This window comes from Anabrus simplex, chromosome 1 (genome assembly GCF_040414725.1).
Source record: "Anabrus simplex isolate iqAnaSimp1 chromosome 1, ASM4041472v1, whole genome shotgun sequence".
NCBI classification, from domain to species: domain Eukaryota; kingdom Metazoa; phylum Arthropoda; class Insecta; order Orthoptera; family Tettigoniidae; genus Anabrus; species Anabrus simplex.
In genome coordinates this window covers 1,090,375,688-1,090,394,647 of record NC_090265.1, presented here as the reverse complement: position 1 = coordinate 1,090,394,647, position 18,960 = coordinate 1,090,375,688, and the positions used below count along the sequence as shown (strand labels likewise).

Sequence of the window (18,960 nt, the reverse complement as noted above, 5' to 3'; positions counted from 1 at the left end):
GGGGTTACTCTACTTCGCTATTGCTTTCACTTGTACACGCATTAACAGAAATGGTGTCCCGATATAAACAAAGCGTGGCATTCCCCCACCTCCCCGCTTAACGCAATGCTACATGTAGACAGCCCACATTCTCCAGGTTATTTTTAACAGAATTTAACCCAGAAAGTTGGAACATGCATAGCGAATATCTTTGACTGAAAACGAAAACAATTTTCATCGTTAGGTAAAATCATTGATGAAGTGCATGAAACTCTAGAAAACATAAGAATCAGTAGCAACCGAGATGACGAAATGGTCACATTTCATGATAACAATTCAGGTATCGCACACAGATGGTCTTATGGCGACGATGGGACAGGAAAGAGCTACGACTGGGAAGGAAGCTACTGTGGCCTTAATTAAGGTACAGCCCCAGCATTTGCCTGGTGGGAAGATGGGAAACCACGGAAAACCATCTTCAGGGCTGCCGACAGTGGGGTTCGAACCTACTATCTCCCGAATACTGGATACTGGCCGCACTTAACTGACTGCAGCTATCGAGCTCGGTCATTTGAAAACAGAAGTTCATTGTGTAACCTACAAAGTTTTCCTTTTAAGCGCATCATTCATTTGAAATTACTAAAACAATACGAATTATTATAAAAATAAATATTATATAGTCATGTAAGTAAATTTTCTATAGCTGTGTCAAATTTCACTGTAGTTGTTGATAACATCTGCTGCCCCCCAAAAGAAACTCGCTTCTCTATAAAATAAATTATTGCACTGATACGCTTGCAATCGATATGTCAATATGTGAATTTGTTTCCGGGGGCACACTCACGGTCGTGAGATTATGGCAATTGAACTGGCGCATTTTACACAATTTTCGTGGGATAGAGAGGCTGACACTTCTATATTCCTTTGATTGCTGGCGCCGTCTACTGTCAGCCGAAAATGATTGGAGGCAAGCTTACTTTAAATCACGATTATCTACTTCAAAATAAAGCGATTACTATTCAGTTACATATTATAGCATTGTCATAACGATAACACTGGGACCGAATGGGATGGCCATGAGGTTAGAGTCGCACAGCTGTGAGCTTTGTATTCGGGAAATAGTGGGTGCGAACTCCACTGTTGACAGCCCTGAATATGGTTTTCCGTAGTTCCCCATATTCACACCAGGCAAATGAAATGAAATGTCGTATGGCTTTTAGTGCCGGGATATCCCAGAACGGGTTCGGCTCGCCAGGTGCAGGTCTTTCTATTTGACGCCCGCAGGCGGCCTGCGCGTCGTGATGAGGATGAAATGATGATGAATACAACACATACACCCAGCCCCCGTGCCATTGGAATTAACCAATTAAGGTTAAAATCCCCGACCCGGCCGGGAATCGAACCCGGGACCCTCTGAACCGAAGGCCAGTACGCTGACATCACCTGAAACATTTTTAAAAACAGATAAGTTTTAATAAGAAGATATATTTTTGCTTTAACCTAATAAATGTGTAAAATATAGGGCTATAGACTGTACTTAATTAACGCCACGGCCGCTCTCCTAGCCCCTTCCTAACCGGTCGTAGCCATAAGAAGTATGTGTGTCGGTACTGGTTATCAGTCGACGTACACTCTAATAAGTTTACTAGGTTGATGAAGGAGTTTATATTGGTCCGTAAAAGAAACCAGGACAAGACCAGCAACTTGTAAGTATTCTTCATTCGAAGGCCAAGCTTATCATGTAAAATCAATACTGGCTGGATTCTAGCAGATCGCTTCACAGACAGCTATATGAACGTCAGACTGTTGCTTCTGTGATCTCGTTGTGCTGGACTCTCTAAGAGGAGTCAGGTAACTCAATTAACTCAGCCAATTTGCCCTAGATCAGGGATGGCAAACCTGTACAGACTAGCGTATCAATTAAGGTCTTGTTTATTACACTTTACTATCCAGTGTGCCGTCGCTTATTTTCCTGTAAAATCACAATTTGTCTTCATTTAGGTATTTAGATTCCATTACATATAAATCCATTCGATTGAATGTTTCATGATTTTATTTTGCAAACATCACCTGAAACATTTTTAAAAACAGATAAGTTTTAATAAGAAGATATATTTTTGCTTTAACCTAATAAATGTGTAAAATATAGGGCTATAGAAGTAATTGATATATACTTCTTTATAAAAGCGTAATGTTAAAATATGCTTTGTTGTTAGATGTTCCACATGTTAAAAACATTAAGTCCGCCTATGTGGTGTAGTGGTTAGTGTGATTAGCTGCCACCCCCGAAGGCCCGGGTTCCATTCCCGGCTCTGCCACGAAATTTGAAAAGTGGTACGAGGGCTGGAACGGGGTCCACTCAGACTCGGGAGGTCAACTGAGTAGAGTTGGGTTCAATCCCCACCTCAGCCATCCTGGAAGATGTTTTCCTTAGTTTCCCACTTCTCCTCCAGGCAAATGCCAGGATGGTACCTAACTCAAGGCTACGGCCGCTTCCTTCCCTCCTCCTTGTCTATCCCTTCCAATCTTCATATCCCCCGCAAGGCCCCTGTTCAGCGTAGCTGGTGAGGCCACCTGGGCGAGGTACTGGCTATACTCCTCAGTTGTATCCCGACGCAGAGTCTGAAGCTCCAGAACACTGCCCTTGAGGCAGTAGAGGTGGGATCCCTCGCTGAATCCGAGGGAAAAACCGACCCTGGAGGGTAAACAGATAAAGAGGAAAAAGAAGAAAACATTAAAATATGTTAATATGTTGTCTGAGGTGCCACATAAGTCGCGTTCGCGAGTCACCTCGTGGCACGCGTGTCATAGGTTCACCATTCCTGCCCTAGATAAAGGAAGCTTTAAGACAGTCTATCCCAGATAGCGATTTTTAGAGATACTAATCGTTATAATTCAAAGGGGGCTTCAAACTTAGACATCCTTCAGACGTCTGCACTAACCAAACATATTCAATTGAAAATATATTAAACATATTATTATTATTATTATTATTATTATTATTATTATTATTATTATTATTATTATTATGTCCTTTTCTTAATCCGTTTACCCTCCAGGGTTGCTTTTTCCCTCGGACTCAGCGAGGGATCCCACCTCTACCTCCTCAAGAGCAGTGTCCTGGAGCGTGATACTTTGGGTCGGGGGAATATAACTGGGTAGGAGGACCAGTACCTCGCCCAAGCGGCCTCACCTGCTATGTTGAGCAGAGGCTTTGTTGGGGAGGGGGCGGTTGGAAGTTGGGAAGGGAGAGACGAGGAAGAGGGAAGGAAGCGGCCGTGGCCTTAGCATTAGCCTGGAGGAGAAGTGGGAAACAACGTGAAACCACTTCGAGGATGGCTGAGGTGGGAATCGAACACCCCCGCCCATCTACTCAGTTGACTTTCCGAGGCTGAGTGAACCCCGTTCTAGGGCTCGTACCACTTTTCAAATTTCGTGGCAGAGCCGGGAATTGAACCCGGTCCTCTGGTGTAGCAGTAAATCACGCTACCACTACACCTACTACACCACACAGGCGGAACACTTTTACTACAGTTCTGAAACACATCGGTCCCTATCCCAAAATCGGGGTAATATGACGAGTGGTTACGCGCTAGAAGACAGCAGGAATCATGAACGCCACTGTTAATTCATTACGGGTACCTCGAATGAACTAGTAAAACGAGCACAGACACGAAGAACAAGTAAGTTACAACAGGAGGTGCATACACAGACCAGGAGCAGGAATTGTATTGACTGGGAACTGCTCGCTGCATGTCAAGCCTGGTAGTAGCTCACATGGCAAGGGCGCGGTGGGAGATGTGTTAGTGGACTGTGCTCGAAAGTCGAATACCACGAAAATCATTTGCATTAATATTATCATTAACATTAATTTTACCACCAGTTGCCTAGGATTTGATAAGGTTGCGTACTTGATACCTTCCATGGACTGATTTGTTTATTTGGCCCTGTAAAGGGTCGTATGAATCATAGCGTATGGAGCTGGGTTGGACGAGGATGAAGAGGTGATAGTCTGTGACTAGGACACGGGCAACCAATTAGCTACGTCATACATGTTCCAAGCTTCGTAGACAACAGGTAGGGCAAAGTATGCCGCATTGGACGATAACAACAATCTCGGGAAGAGAACACTTATTTACAGTTTTTGTTGTTCATTAACAACAACAAGGAATGTCCACTGTGACTAATGATTGATGACCTCGGTGTTTGGCCCCTTAAAATCTCAGTCATCGTGATTTTCAGTGATTGAATTAGTCTATGCACATTGTAATTTCTTAATAACGTTTAGGACTAGAGGAATTTCTCCTGCCTCTCTTGAGCAGCGAATCCCAATTCTTCGCACACGTATCTTTGGGGGTTCGCGCTGGGCCGTCCAAGGGTATGCGGAAAATAACCACTAATGGCGGAATCAAATTCGCGAAAATTACACAAATCGCGGAACAAAATAAGAAAAGAAATAACTAACAATTCGGAGGCAGTGATACGAGTTAAAAATTGTTTGGACACTCTACAACACCTACCTCGAAGCGAACAGTGAACATTTTCAAGAGTCATCCTTATTTCTGCAATAGGAATATTGTGAAATTAAATCAGTGGTTTGCGCTACAAGTGTTGTAATCTCCCCTTAGTAACATCTTCCTCTTCTTCTTCAGAGCCTTTTCCCCTATTTCTTGGGGTCCCACTCAATGTGGATATAGCCTAGTTTTCGTCCCTATAGCGTTTTTATGCATTGGTTGGTACTGTAGTGTATAGATGAAGAGAAGTGTATTCAGACGAATATTAACATTGAGTCCCCTAGCCAGAGAAATTCACATGCAGTTAAATTATTCGGCCCGCCAGGAATCGAACCTGGGACCTTCTGAACCGAAGGCCAGTACTCTGATTATTCATTCAAAGAGCCGGATCCTTTCCTTGCACGACTCATTACGGTACCTCATTTTTCTTAATGTACGTTGACAGGTAGACCCTGGAAAGGAGTCCCAATATTTTAAAGAGGAGCTATTTAGAAACAAGTGTGAAATTTATATAAATTGTTTTAAAAAGGGCATAACAATGAACATATTATGAAACACCCGTTTGAAGATACTATGACATTGACTACCAAGATTTCTTACTGATAATTATACTGGTTCACTATTAGGAGAGACCCTTCACGACATTGAGAATACATTTATACACTGAATGCTGCCGTCCTTGTTCTCAGTATCATAAAATAAATTTGACCTTAGGTGAAGGTCACGGTAGGCTGCACTGACTCAGAACATAGCCTGCTACGATGTCAAAGACATCGCGGCGGGCTGTGCTCAAAGAGAGCTGATTGTGCTCTGGTTTCGGGTCAGAAGGGAAACGGACCATTCTTATTCCTGTGTGTAAAAGGAGCCAGGAACGAATCAACTAGGTATAGTCCCAGTATATTTCTACAGTAGGTGAAGAGAAACTCAGCCGCCTGGAAAACAATACTCCCACTTCCTTGGTCAAGTAAAGTCTACCTCGGGCAAATGCGGTAGAATTATATTGGCTACCAGAATATTTACCTCAGTTCTGCTTCTTCTTCTTATTATTATTATTATTGATGAATACATTGCAATTAAGAGATATGTCGGTGTCAGTGCCCACTAGGGTTGCCAGGGGTTCCGTATTATACGGGACTTCTCGTATTTGAAGGTCTGAAGTACCGTCGCGTTTTAACAGTTCATAGGAGGACTTTCTTGCCATATTTAAAAAATATCACTTCCGCCATGGTTAAAACAATCTGTTTACAGTAGCTTTTTCTTCCAAGTTGATTTACTTCGCACCGACACAGATAGGTCTTATGGCGACGATGAGACAGGAAAGTGTTAGGAGTGGGAAGGAAGCGGCCGTGACTTTAATAAGGTACAACCCCAGCATTTGCCTGATGTGAAAATGGGGAAATCACTGAAAACCATCTTCAAGGCTGTCGACAATGAGGTTCGAATACTTCCGAATACTGGATACTGGCCGCACAGTAGCATTTACCGCTCCTGAATTTCAGTTTATTATGCTTCACCTAGCGATTCTGCATCATAACGCTGCAATCAAATTATCTGGAAAAGATTATCTCGGTTATTAATCACCCCCATGATAATACGTAGCACATTATTTTACAAGCCTCTGAGTATCATTTAAAACTATGAAAACATAATATAGATATATTTAATGGATTACACGTTATTTCCGTGTAACATCTTAGGTGAATAACCCTGTATTATGCATCCTAATTTCTTATATGGGGCTGAGAGAGAAAAACAATTTCCATCTCGCATCGGTTTTTTTTCCATACGTCTGTATAAATCCCATCAGGTAAACCCATGCCTGTTCTCAGTTCAAGGTCGAACTCTCTCCCGCAATCCCCTTATCTTAAACGCCCTATACACGTACGAGCACGGTTCGGCGAACTTGGTTCGCTTCTGTTTCGCTACACACATGTTCAACCAGCATGAAGAACTCGGTCTCAAACTTGTCGTGGAAATGAGCGTTTTCAAAGTTGAGGCTGCTGTTATTTTGCTTGACGAGTTGAGTACGAAAAGGAGCACGTGGTATAAGGACTGGTTACGAGAAAGAGACAAGTGGTCGTATATGAATCTTTTAAATATGCTCAAAGACACAAGTGAAAAATACTTTCATAATTTTCTGCGAATGCCAGATATAGAATATAGAAATCAATTAAAAAGCAGAGTAGATTAGATTATGTGAGTTACTTTAATGCCCGGGAAAGAGTTGCCTGGCAGAACCGAATGGTATCTTCAGTATAAAATGAACAATATGAAACATAATGTACTGAATTTTTAAATCCTTGTTAGAATCATCAATTTAATAAATACTAATATTTAAATGCAACAAATTATTATTATTATTATTATTATTATTATTATTATTATTATTATTATTATTATTATTATTATTATTATTATTATTATCATTTGTGATTCAAACAGTCACTTTCCTCACACTGGCTGTCATCATCCGGCTCTCCTTCCTCAGTGACTGGAACATGAATGTTGGATTTCGAGTTTCGTATTCCCTCTTGGTCGGTGAGATATAAAAGAAGACCGAAGTACCACAATTTTGGTACATGGACACTTTCTGGCGACGAACCCGTTTTACTTTTTGACTAACTTTTCCAATTACCCTACGGAAACTTTGTTTCAACGAAGTAACTCTCGCAGTTAAAAACGGTAAATCTGCCTCGGATATCTGCTCTCGCATCATTCTCAGTAGCTCCTGTAATCCCTCCTCCCGCTTACATTTGTCTCTATATTCACTTGATTTCACTTTCCAAAAACAAGGAAAGCCTCTGAAAGACTCTGAACTTGGTCTTTTCCAAAGTTCACGCACCAAGAATACTTCTGTGTGATGTCTCACGAACCGTGAAAATAAAATGAAATGGCGTATGGCTTTTAGTGCCGGGAGTGTCCGAGGACAAGTTCGGCTCACCTGTTGTAGGTGTGTGGAGTTGACGTCCGTAGGCGACCTGCGCGTCGTGATGAGGATGAAATGATGATGAAGACGGCACATACACCCAGCTCCCGTGTCAGCGAAATTAACCAATTATGGTTAAAATTCCCGAACCTACGGGGAATCGAAACCGGGACCCCTGTGACCAAAGGCCAGCACGCTAACCATTTAGCTATGGAGCCGGACTCACGAGCCATGTTCTTGGCAAACATGGATTTCTGTCGAGTTGATGAACTTGGTTCGCGGAGTTGCCAGCGACTAACCATGTTCGCGCGTGTGTAGTGAAGGGGTGCGAACCTGTTCTTCCCGTCAACTGTACAAAATGCAATCGTTTGGTCCTATGCACAGATTGATATCAACGGAAAGATCAGCGGTTTGTCTGAAACATTTTCAAGTCAGTGACTCGCGATTTATTTTAAAATATATCGGCAAGGAAGGAAACGCGTTAACGCGATCACCCCATTTTCTGAAAATTAGAATAAACAGTCATTTCAGTATTTAAGTGTGTGTGAATTGTGGTGGCCTACCGGATGGAGATTTTATGAGATAAAAGTTCTGACGTTATAATCCGTAGAAATTCTTTAGTTATAATAAATAATGTTATTTGCTTTACGTCCCACTAACTACTTTTACGGTTTCCAGAGACGCCGAGGTGCCGGAATTTAGTCCCGCGTGAGTTCTTTTACGTGCCAGTAAATTTACCGACACGAGGCTGACGTATTTGAGCACCTTCAAATACCACCGAAGACCAGACTGAGGCAGGAAGAAACCTGCCAAGTTGAGGTCAGAAAGCCAGCGGCTCAATGGTCTGAGCCACTCAGACCGTCTCTTTAGTTATGGAATGGAGTCAGTTTTCGACTCTCACAGATTTCTGGGATAGTTATGCTTTACCAGATGATATCAATAACGGAAGTTTTCTTGTAGGGCCTAACCCAGATTGCGATTCTTAGTGATGTAGGCTAAAAATCATTCATCATTGTTTTTAAATACAACTAACATGGTTTTGATTTTGCTCCCCAGCTATGTCTGGTTAAAGGACGGTGACTACCTCCCTCTGCGATGTTGTTACATAATGTGGGCCGGCCCACGACTAGAATCAGCCGTAATAATTTCGTGTGGCTATTTCTAGCCGAGTGCAGCCCTTGTAAGGCAGACCCTCCGGTGAGGGTGGGCGGCATCTGCCATGTGTAGGTAACTGCGTGTTATTGTGGTGGAGGATAGTGTTATGTGTGGTATGTGAGTTGCAGGGATGTTGGGGACAGCACAAACACCCAGCCCCCGGGCCAATGGAATTAACCAATGAAGGTTAAAATCCCCGACCCGGCCGGGAATCGAACCCGGGACCCTCTGAACCGAAGGCCAGTACGCTGAACATTCAGCCAACGAGTCGGACAGAATCAGCCGTGATTTTATTCAACATATGGTTATAGTTTCCAGCGTTCAGTTCGTAAGCTATTACCCTACATTCGCAACTGCCTCTTTACAAAATTTGAAATTTTTGTTGAAACACTGTGTGTCATGATTGATAGGTTGAATTGAGGACCAAAGATGGAAAAGGGGGAAAGCGCCAGAAACATGTTTCCGAGTAATCGCCAATAATAGTGGATCTATAGATTCATCAAGAAGTCGGAGGGATGGTAGAGCGATGAAAATAAGTGTAATTGCAGGGTGAATTGTTCAAATTACTTCAATAGTTTGTCCTTCAAGTAAATAACGATGTGTGAATTGAATAAATCCAGATATGATTGCGAATACTTCCCCCATGGATAGTACATAATGGTAGTGGGCAACAACATAGTATGTAGAGTTCGCGAGCACAATGGCACTTTCAACCTTCTCTACCAAAGAAGACCAGGAATTGCCTTTGAAGTGCAAGTATACCACATTCAATTAATTTTATATAATTACATAACAATATTTAGCTTCTATACATTTCATTTCTCTATTTAAATGGCTATAGAATGCATTAGTGATAGCACACTGACACAATGGATAGTACAGAACAATTGCAGCGTGAGACGCTGGTACATTCACCCTTCACCACCAAACTCAGCCGGGCACATTGGACTGCAGCTCTACCCGTTGAACTTCCTACCAACTAAACTAATGACCTCAGGCACATGCACCACCATATGCGGCATGGCTAATACATCCCCTTATTACAATAGAAAAACCCGCATTTTTCATATTTGAGCACTTTCACCCTTTTCCATCTTTGGTCTTCAATTGTGTTATGTTTCACAAACTTCATAAAGATTCAGGAAGTAGTTACTCCTTTCAAATTGAAAGTTGTCCCACGAAGCTTTTGTTCTCTATGAAAGTGTGAACGTATTTAAAAACATTCACTAGGAAACAATTTTTAGAGAGGGGTAAAAATAAAAGGAAATAACAGGTTATGTCATCATCAAAAGGTCACCGCTCATCATGCAGACTAATACAGTATGTGAATGGTCAGCGTACTGGTCTTCGGTTCAGAGGGTCCCGGGTTCGATTCCCGGCCGGGTTGGGGATTTTAATCTTCATTGGTTAATTCCAATGGCCCGGGGGCTGGGTGTTTGTGCTGTCCCCAAGATACCTGCAACTCACACACCACACATAACACGATCCTCCACAACAATAACACGCAGTTACCTACACATGGCAGATGCCGCCCACCCTCATAGGAGGGTCTGCCTTACAAGGGCTGCACTCGGCTAGAAATAGCAACCCGAAATTTTTAAAAAGTACAGTATGTTATAAAGAAGTATTTAATGACAATGTATGCATTTGTTTTGTTGATTAACTTCTTAAATAATATGAAGTCGAAGCTTACAATACAACGTTAACAGTGAAGTAGGCCAACAATCATCCATCATTGTTTTGAAATACAACTAAGTGTGGGTCTTGATCTTGTCCCCGGCTATGTCTGGTTAAATTACGGCGACTACCTCCCTCTACGATGTTGTAACATAATGTGGGCCGGGCCACGAATAGAATCAGCTGTGATTTTATTCAACATACGGTTTTAGTTTCCAGCGTTCAGTATGTACGCTTCTGTGAAACGTTATAACCCTACATTCGCAACTACTAATATGCCACCGAGTGAATTGGCCGTGTAGTTAGGGTCGCGTGGCTATAAGTTTGCATTCGGGATATAATGGGATCGAATTCCACCGTCGGTAGCCCTGAAGATGGTTTTCCATGATTTCCCACTTTCACACCAGGTAAATACTGGGGCTACCTTCCCATTCCTAACACTTTCCCATCCTTGCGTTGCCAAAAACATTCAATGTGTTAATGGGACGTTAAACCACTAGAAAAAATAGCCTAATGCTCTTCTATATTTGTTACCCTTAAATGTCCGACTCGTTGGCTGAATGGTCAGAGTACTGGCCTTCGGTTCAGAGGGTCCCGGGTTCGATTCCCGGCCGGGTGGGGGATTTTAACCTTAATGGGTTAATTCCAGTGGCCCGGGGGCTGGGTTTTTGTGCTGTCCCCAAAATCCCTGCAACTCACACACCACACATAACACTATCCTCCACCACAATAACACGCAGTTACCTACAAATGGCAGATGCCGCCCACCCTCATCGGAGGGTCTGCCTTTCAAGGGCTGCACTCGGCTAAAAATAGCCACACGAATTTTTTTAAAACTTAAATTCTTCTTCTTCTTCTTCTTCTCCTCCTCCTCCTTCTTCTTCTTCTTCTTCTTCTTCTTCTCTTTCATGGCCTCTTTTACCCAGTGTATTGAGTTGGACACCTGATGTGGATTTCACCCAATTTTACGGCTGATGCCCGTCCTGCCAGCAACCCTATATGGATATATTCACGAGTGCGTATTTCCGTGGTAGTTGATACTGTGATGTGGTGTATGCATATGATGAGAAGTGTATAAGTTGAACATGAACGTTCAATACCCGAGGCAAAGGAATTAACCATTCGCAATTATATTCCTCAGCCCAGCCGGGAATCGACCCCCAGGGCGCTCTGATTCGAAGGGCAGTTCACTGAATACTCCACCAAGGAGCCGGAATATCTCGAAATCATTAAAAAACTAAGAATGGCCGTGCTTTTCTAATCCGCTATCTGCTTCTCCTATCCTACATGATCTTACCAGTTATCCTCTAAGGGACCTGTTCGCCTCCATTCACCTCACACGACTCCAATTCCGAAGCTACAGCAGTTCATAGGTGTAACTTAATCCATAAAGCTCCATTCGTAATGTGAACCTTTAGGCCCTACCTATTTATTACGAGTACCCTCCAGTCGTTCTGTCCACCTATCATGTCTGTTATTTCCAACTTGGAAGTCCGTACACCAAAGACGGTCTGATTACAGCAATTGTAGTTTCGTCTGGAACTCACTTCAGTCCTTTAAAATGGCAACTGCGAGCAAAATGTACACTGACTGACAGAGCAAATGCAACACCAAGAAGGAGTGGTCAGTACTTTATGCCAATTGCAGGGTAGACTGACGTCACTGAGGTATGCTCATGATGTGAAATGCGCCGCTGTGCTGCGCACGTAGCGAACGATAAATGGGACACGGCGTTGGCGAATGGCCCACTTCGTACCGTGATTTCTCAGCCGACAGTCATTGTAGAACGTGTTGTCGTGTGCCACAGGACACGTGTATAGCTAAGAATGCCAGGCCGCCGTCAACGGAGGCATTTCCAGCAGACAGACGACTTTACGAGGGGTATGGTGATCGGGCTGAGAAGGGCAGGTTGGTCGCTTCGTCAAATCGCAGCCGATACCCATAGGGATGTGTCCACGGTGCAGCGCCTGTGGCGAAGATGGTTGGCGCAGGGACATGTGGCACGTGCGAGGGGTCCAGGCGCAGCCAGAGTGACGTCAGCACGCGAGGATCGGCGCATCCGCCGCCAAGCGGTGGCAGCCCCGCACGCCACGTCAACCGCCATTCTTCAGCATGTGCAAGACACCCTGGCTGTTCCAATATCGACCAGAACAATTTCCCGTCGATTGGTTGAAGGAGGCCTGCACTCCCGGCGTCCGCTCAGAAGACTACCATTGACTCCACAGCATAGACGTGCACGCCTGGCATGGTGCCGGGCTAGAGCGACTTGGATGAGGGAATGGCGGAACGTCGTGTTCTCCGATGAGTCACGCTTCTGTTCTGTCAGTGATAGTCACCGCAGACGAGTGTGGCGTCGGCGTGGAGAAAGGTCAAATCCGGCAGTAACTGTGGAGCACCCTACCGCTAGACAACGCGGCATCATGGTTTGGGGCGCTATTGCGTATGATTCCACGTCACCTCTAGTGTGTATTCAAGGCACGTTAAATGCCCACCGCTGCGTGCAGCATGTGCTGCGGCCGGTGGCACTCCCGTACCTTCAGGGGCTGCCCAATGCTCTGTTTCAGCAGGATAATGCCCGCCCACACACTGCTCGCATCTCCCAACAGGCTCTACGAGGTGTACAGATGCTTCCGTGGCCAGCGTACTCTCCGGATCTCTCACCAATCGAACACGTGTGGGATCTCATTGGACGCCGTTTGCAAACTCTGCCCCAGCCTCGTACGGACGACCAACTGTGGCAAATGGTTGACAGAGAATGGAGAACCATCCCTCAGGACACCATCCGCACTCTTTTTGACTCTGTACCTCGACGTGTTTCTGCGTGCATCGCCACTCGCGGTGGTCCTACATCCTACTGAGTCGATGCCGTGCGCATTGTGTAACCTGCATATCGGTTTGAAATAAACATCAATTATTCGTCCGTGCCGTCTCTGCTTTTTCCCCAACTTTCATCCCTTTCGAACCACTCCTTCTTGGTGTTGCATTTGCTCTGTCAGTCAGTGTATTAGCTTTGCTGCACCTTACTTCGACTTCACTTTCTATACTAGCATCCTTGGAGGATACACACCCTGAATACTTGAAATAATTCACCTGTTACAAATTTGTATTCCCAGCCTGGGATTCTAAGCAGCTACGTTTCTTTCCAATGGACATAACTTTAGTCCTAGGAATACTCATTTCCATACAATATTCACTGCATTTCTTTTCATTTTACTGAATGCCATTCTTGTACAAGCTAGTCGCAGAAAGCGAAGCTGGAATTCTAGGGACAGTTGACAATTGTAGCTAAGGACTAATGTGCGATGTGTGCTATCGGATCCAACCCGACCCTTGCATGATCATTACATTATGTTATGTGCCAGAATTGCATCGAAACATTATTACAGTACTTTTTTTTTTCTCTCTCTAGTTGCTTTACGTCGCACCGACACAGATATGTCTTATGGCGACGATGGGACAAGGAAGGGCTAGGAGTGGGAAGGAAGCGGCCGTGGCCTTAATTAAGGTACAGCCCCAGCCTTTGCCTGGTGTGAAAATGGGAAATCACGGAAAACCATTTTCAGGGCTGCCGATAGTGGGGTTCGAACCTACTAGACACTGGCCGCACTTAAGCGACTGCAGCTCTCGATCTCGGTACAGTACATGTTAGAAGGAAGAAAGAAACACGAGACAAAAATAAGAATCGTGACTGACTGGCTTTATGGTTGAAGAAGATCGAAATTAGTTTTAAATTAAAAGGAACAATTACATTTCCATATCCAACTAGTTAGTGTGAAACTACCCGTCACCTTTACCCAAGGTTATGAGGATCAAATCTCGACATAGTCAGCTGACATAACAGGAGTTAAATGTCGAAGATTTTCTGTAACATAAATAATGGTTTAAATGTAAGCTTCCAGCACTATGAGTTCCTACAGAGTTTGAAGGGACCATAACTCATATAGTAAGAGATAGGGCATAACCACAACCTACTGAAAGATTTTATCAGTTCTACAAGCAACATGCTATATGTTTTAATAACAGTACACAAACCTAAGTTAACAAATCCAGATTCACAACAGTCGTCTGACTCATACAACGAACTACTACTACTGTACCGGGCGAGTTGGCCGTGCGGTTAGAGGCGGCGGCTGTGAGCTAGCATCCGGGAGATAGTACGTTCGAATCCCACTGTTGGCAGCCCTGAAAATGGTTTTCCGTGGTTTCCCATTTTCACACCAGGCAAATGCCGGGGCTGTACCTTAATTAATGCCACGGCCGCTTCCTTCCAACCCCTAGGCCTTTCCTATCCCATCGTCGCCATAAGACCTATCTGTGTAGGTGCGACGTAAAACCACTAGCAAAAATTACTACTGTACTTTATCATTCGTACTGACTGTTGGCCGGTAAGACACGGATGGAAGACGGTGGGACGGACTGGGATCATTGTCCTGCGGGAATTCTTTTACATGCCGGCAGAAATACGGATATGACGCTGACATACTCGATCCCCTTGACATACTACTAGATCGAGCCGAAATCGAACTCATCAACTTTGGCTCAAAAGATCAGAGTTTCTACCGTCTGAGCCCTGCAAAAATATTCTTCATCGTAATTTAGGTAATATATTGTTATGGATGTAAATACCGAACGGAGTGGCCTCGCGTCGGCTATGGAGCAAAGCTCTGCATTCGGGAGACGAGTGGTTTCAAACCCCACCATCAACTGTCCTCAGAATGGTTTTCTGTAGTTTCCCCATTTTCACATCCATGCAAATGCTGCGATAGTTCCCAGCCGATAACTTCCACCTCCTTAACCGAATTCCATTCATCATTCATTTCATCTCCATTTTCTCCTCAACTGAGGTTAGCACCAGGAAGGGCATCTGGCCATAAAAATGCCGTATAATTTCATCTCGCCTCATCCCCGAACCCGAATCAGGACGCGGGACCATGGGGTGGACATACATTGTTACGAATGTAAGTATTCTTTCGTGACGTTCTTTAATGTAATTTATAATTTAAATTGGGTTGATATATTTAAAAGAAATATTTATGCTCTAAGAAAACCTGTTAAGGTAGTTGGTTTTATGTATATAAATGCCCGTTTATCTAATTTTTAAAGATTTTTATAATGCTCGCCATTTCTGAACACTAAGAATTTTAACGACCATGATCACCATTTAACTCGTTACCATGACGATTGAACAATATGTCGATGGTGGTGGTGATTATTGTTTTAAGAGGAAGTACAACTAGGCAACCATCCTCTATATAATACTAATCAGAGAGAAAAAAGGAAGGGGTCCGACATTTCGAAAAATGAAGGTATCGGCCAAAGGAAGACAAGGGCCACGAAGGGCGTGAAAATGAAAGACTCCCTAGCCTTCGCAAACCTAATAGCGTCGGGGTCGGAAAAGAGCAAGAGTTGACCAAGGGAGGTCGGATAGGATAGATAAAAGTGAGGAGCCTGGCACAAGTAAGTGGAAGCAATGCCAGGACTCAGCTGAGGGCCCCGTGGTCGCCAACCCACGCTCCATAGTTCAGAGCCCCCTTTAGTCGACAGGCAGGGGATACCGTGGGTGTTATTCGATGTCAGTGGTGTTTAGCTTGATAGATATCACGCTAAAAGTCTAAATTACCGAGTTCGATAGCTGCAGTCGCTTAAGTGCGGCCAGTATCCAGTAATCGGGAGGTAGTGGGTTCGAATCCCACTGTCGGCAGCCCTGAAGATGGTTTTCCGTGGTTTCCCATTTTCACACCAGGCAAATGCTGGGGCTGTACCTTAATTAAGGCCACGGCCGTTTCCTTCCCATTACTAGGTCTTTCCTATCCCATCGTCGCCATAAGACCTATCTGTGTCGGTGCGACGTAAAGCAAATAGCAAAAAAAAGAAAAGTCTAAATTCATAAATATTTATGTTATCGTAGCCCGTGGACTAAAAAGGTATGAAATGTAAGTTAAATGATCGAAAATTGTTGTGATGATGAATGATTGTTGCTTAAAGGGGATAACATCTAGGTCATAACCCCGGAAAGTGTATTTTTTTAACATTTTTATAACGTACACGTTTTAGATTTAAACAAATATATCCGGAGATATTTCGAAGTTAGTGAAAAATGTAAGAATCTAGAATATCGCTGCTGTTATTATTATTATTATTATTATTATTATTTCTACTTGATGTATCTTAAGATAAAGAAAAATGGTATATTTACATAACTATTGATATCGTCTTCATGATAACGGAATCCCTCGTTTTACGTAAAATACGAACCACACGTCCGTAGCTTTCCAAAATTACTCGTGCATTGACAGGGATTTCAATCGCAACTGCCTTGCTAAGATGGTATCAGTGCCATCTCCAGGTTAGATAAATGCCATGCTATAAATTGCTGATAATGTGACAGGAGTTACGTATATTTTGACGGATATTAATGCCAATTCGTCTCATTCTTTAAGTTTTCCATAATTATTAAATATCATGCCGTAAATTCCTAGTAATTTGATATAAGTGATATTCTTTAACTTACAATGTTGGTGAATGTCGAGTGTTGTTATATTTTGAAGTCCCTTGTATCGTTCAGAAATACAAGCGGGTAACCTTTATTCAAGTTACGGAGAGCAGCGTACAAAATGTTATTCGTTTTGTCGCAAGATGGTATGACTTACGTAGCAAGAAGTAGCAGATGCGTGTTCACTGGACACAGTCACGAAGACAACTGTGATAGTCGCGGGCAGTATGGCAACTCGCGGGGCAGAGGTCATGCGAGGGCACACACTCTTGTCCAGCTGATATCAGCGCTATGCGCCGCTCCACAAACATCACATCAGCGTCGTCGTGTACAAGTAACTCCATCCAATTCTTCTTGCTGCGTTCTCTTTCAGCCCTTGAAGAGCCTTAAGCCAAATAGCTTGGTTCACGTGGTTTTCACAGTTGTTATTTTTCCTTCCTTGCCCCCTCCTTCCCCCGACCCCAAATCCTCACCCCTTAAGAGCCCGCCCTTTTAAATCGTGGTCTGACGACCTTAGGGCCCAGTTGTTCACGAATCATAACATTACTTCCAACAGTTACGACACGCTCTTATTGCATGTTGCTTCCTAAATTTCTCACTCTCTTACTTTGCGAGGCCATCGAGAGTAATTCGATTCCACTGATACCGCCTGGCTCCATGGCTAAATGGTTAGCGTGCTGGCCTTTGGTCACAGGGGTTCCGGGTTCGATTCCCGCCAGGATCAGGAATTTTAACCATCATTGGCTAATTTCCCTGACACGGGGGCTGGGTGTATGTGTTGTCTTAATCCTCATCACGACGCGCAGGTCGCCTACGGGTGTCAAATCAAAAGACCTGCACCTACCGAGCCGAACCTGTTCGGGGATCTCCCGGCACTAAAAGCCATACGCCATTTATTTCAACTGATACCTTCATTATTCATCTTTTTTAGTTAATAATAGTGTTACTGGTTTTGCGTAGCCTGTCACTTACTGCTTTTACGGTTTTGGAAACGGTAACGACCGGGCTGAGTGGCTCAGACGGTTGAGGCACTGACCTTCTGACCCCAACGTGGCAGGAAGATCCTGGCTCAGTCCGGTGGTATTTGAAGGTGCTCAAATACGTCGGCCTCATGTCGGTAGATTTACTGGCACGTAAAAGAACTCCTGCGGGATTAAATTCCGGCAGCTCGGAGCCTCGGTAAACTGCAAAAGTAGTTAGTGGGGCGTAAAGAAAATAACATTAAGGAACGGTAATGTGCCGGAAATTTTAACCTAGATGAGTTCACGTACGTTCCGGTAGACCTAGCTGATTAACATCGCTCTATCAGTAGTAAATTTTATTCAAGATGTATTCTGTTGTGGGGGTAGACCTAGCTGATTAACTTCGATCTATCAATATAAATTTTATGCAATAGAAGTTCTGTTACGTTGCAGTAGACCTAGCTGACTAACGTCGATCTATCGATATACATTTTATGCAAAAGTAGTTACGATACGTACCAGTAGAGCTAGCTTATTAGCGTCGATCTATCAATATAAATTTTATCTTACTACTTTGAGAAAGAAGATCGCTTTTAAAAAGAAGTAATCCACTTGGAACCAAGAAGAGGTTGATTAACAAACAGGAAGAGAACTGTGTATTAAAAATATAAATATTGGTGAAGAATTCAATTATTCACGACTAAAGAATAAGTCATGACGTGGAGAAACGTATACATTTCAATTTGTTACGTGCCAGTAGACCTAGCTGATTAATGTCGATCTATCAATATAAATTTTATGCAAAAGGAGTTTGTTACGTTCTAGTAGACCTAGCTGATTAACGTCGGTCTATCTATATACATTTTATGCAAAAGGATGTCGATACGTGCCAGTAGACCTAGCTGATTAACGCCGATCTATCAATAAAAATTTTATGCAAAAGGAGTTATGTTACGTTCTAGTAGAACCTAGCTGATTAACGTCGATCTATCGATGTACTGTACCATTACGTTACAGTCGAGGCGATCCTACTCACAGAAATGTAGCGGACAAAATGGCGCGCGCCGGCTTCATGCAGCACGAACACATATGAGGTATCACCAAGATGCAAGTTAATCACAGTTTAGAAGGCGGAGACTTACGAAAGACCATTGAAAAAGAGTTTCATGTTGGAACAACTATTGTCTTTAAAAATAATTGAATTCAATTAATTCTTACTACCTTGAGAAAGAAGATCGCTTTTAAAAAGAAGTA

The 18,960-nt window shown here is 43.4% G+C and overlaps 1 protein-coding gene across 2 annotated transcripts in view; it reads right to left on the bottom strand.

Moving 5' to 3' along the window:
- LOC136858027 (aminomethyltransferase, mitochondrial) overlaps window positions 1-16,941 on the bottom strand; it is an 84,317-nt gene extending 67,376 nt beyond the window's left edge. Inside the window, exon 1 of one of the 2 annotated variants that reach the window (XM_067137232.2) lies at window positions 16,902-16,941. The gene's annotated coding sequence lies outside the window, so the exon portion shown is untranslated. Of the gene's footprint in view, window positions 1-16,762 lie in introns of both variants that reach the window. The other variant, XM_067137233.2, reaches the window with a different exon arrangement.
- Window positions 16,942-18,960: the final 2,019 nt, after the last annotated feature.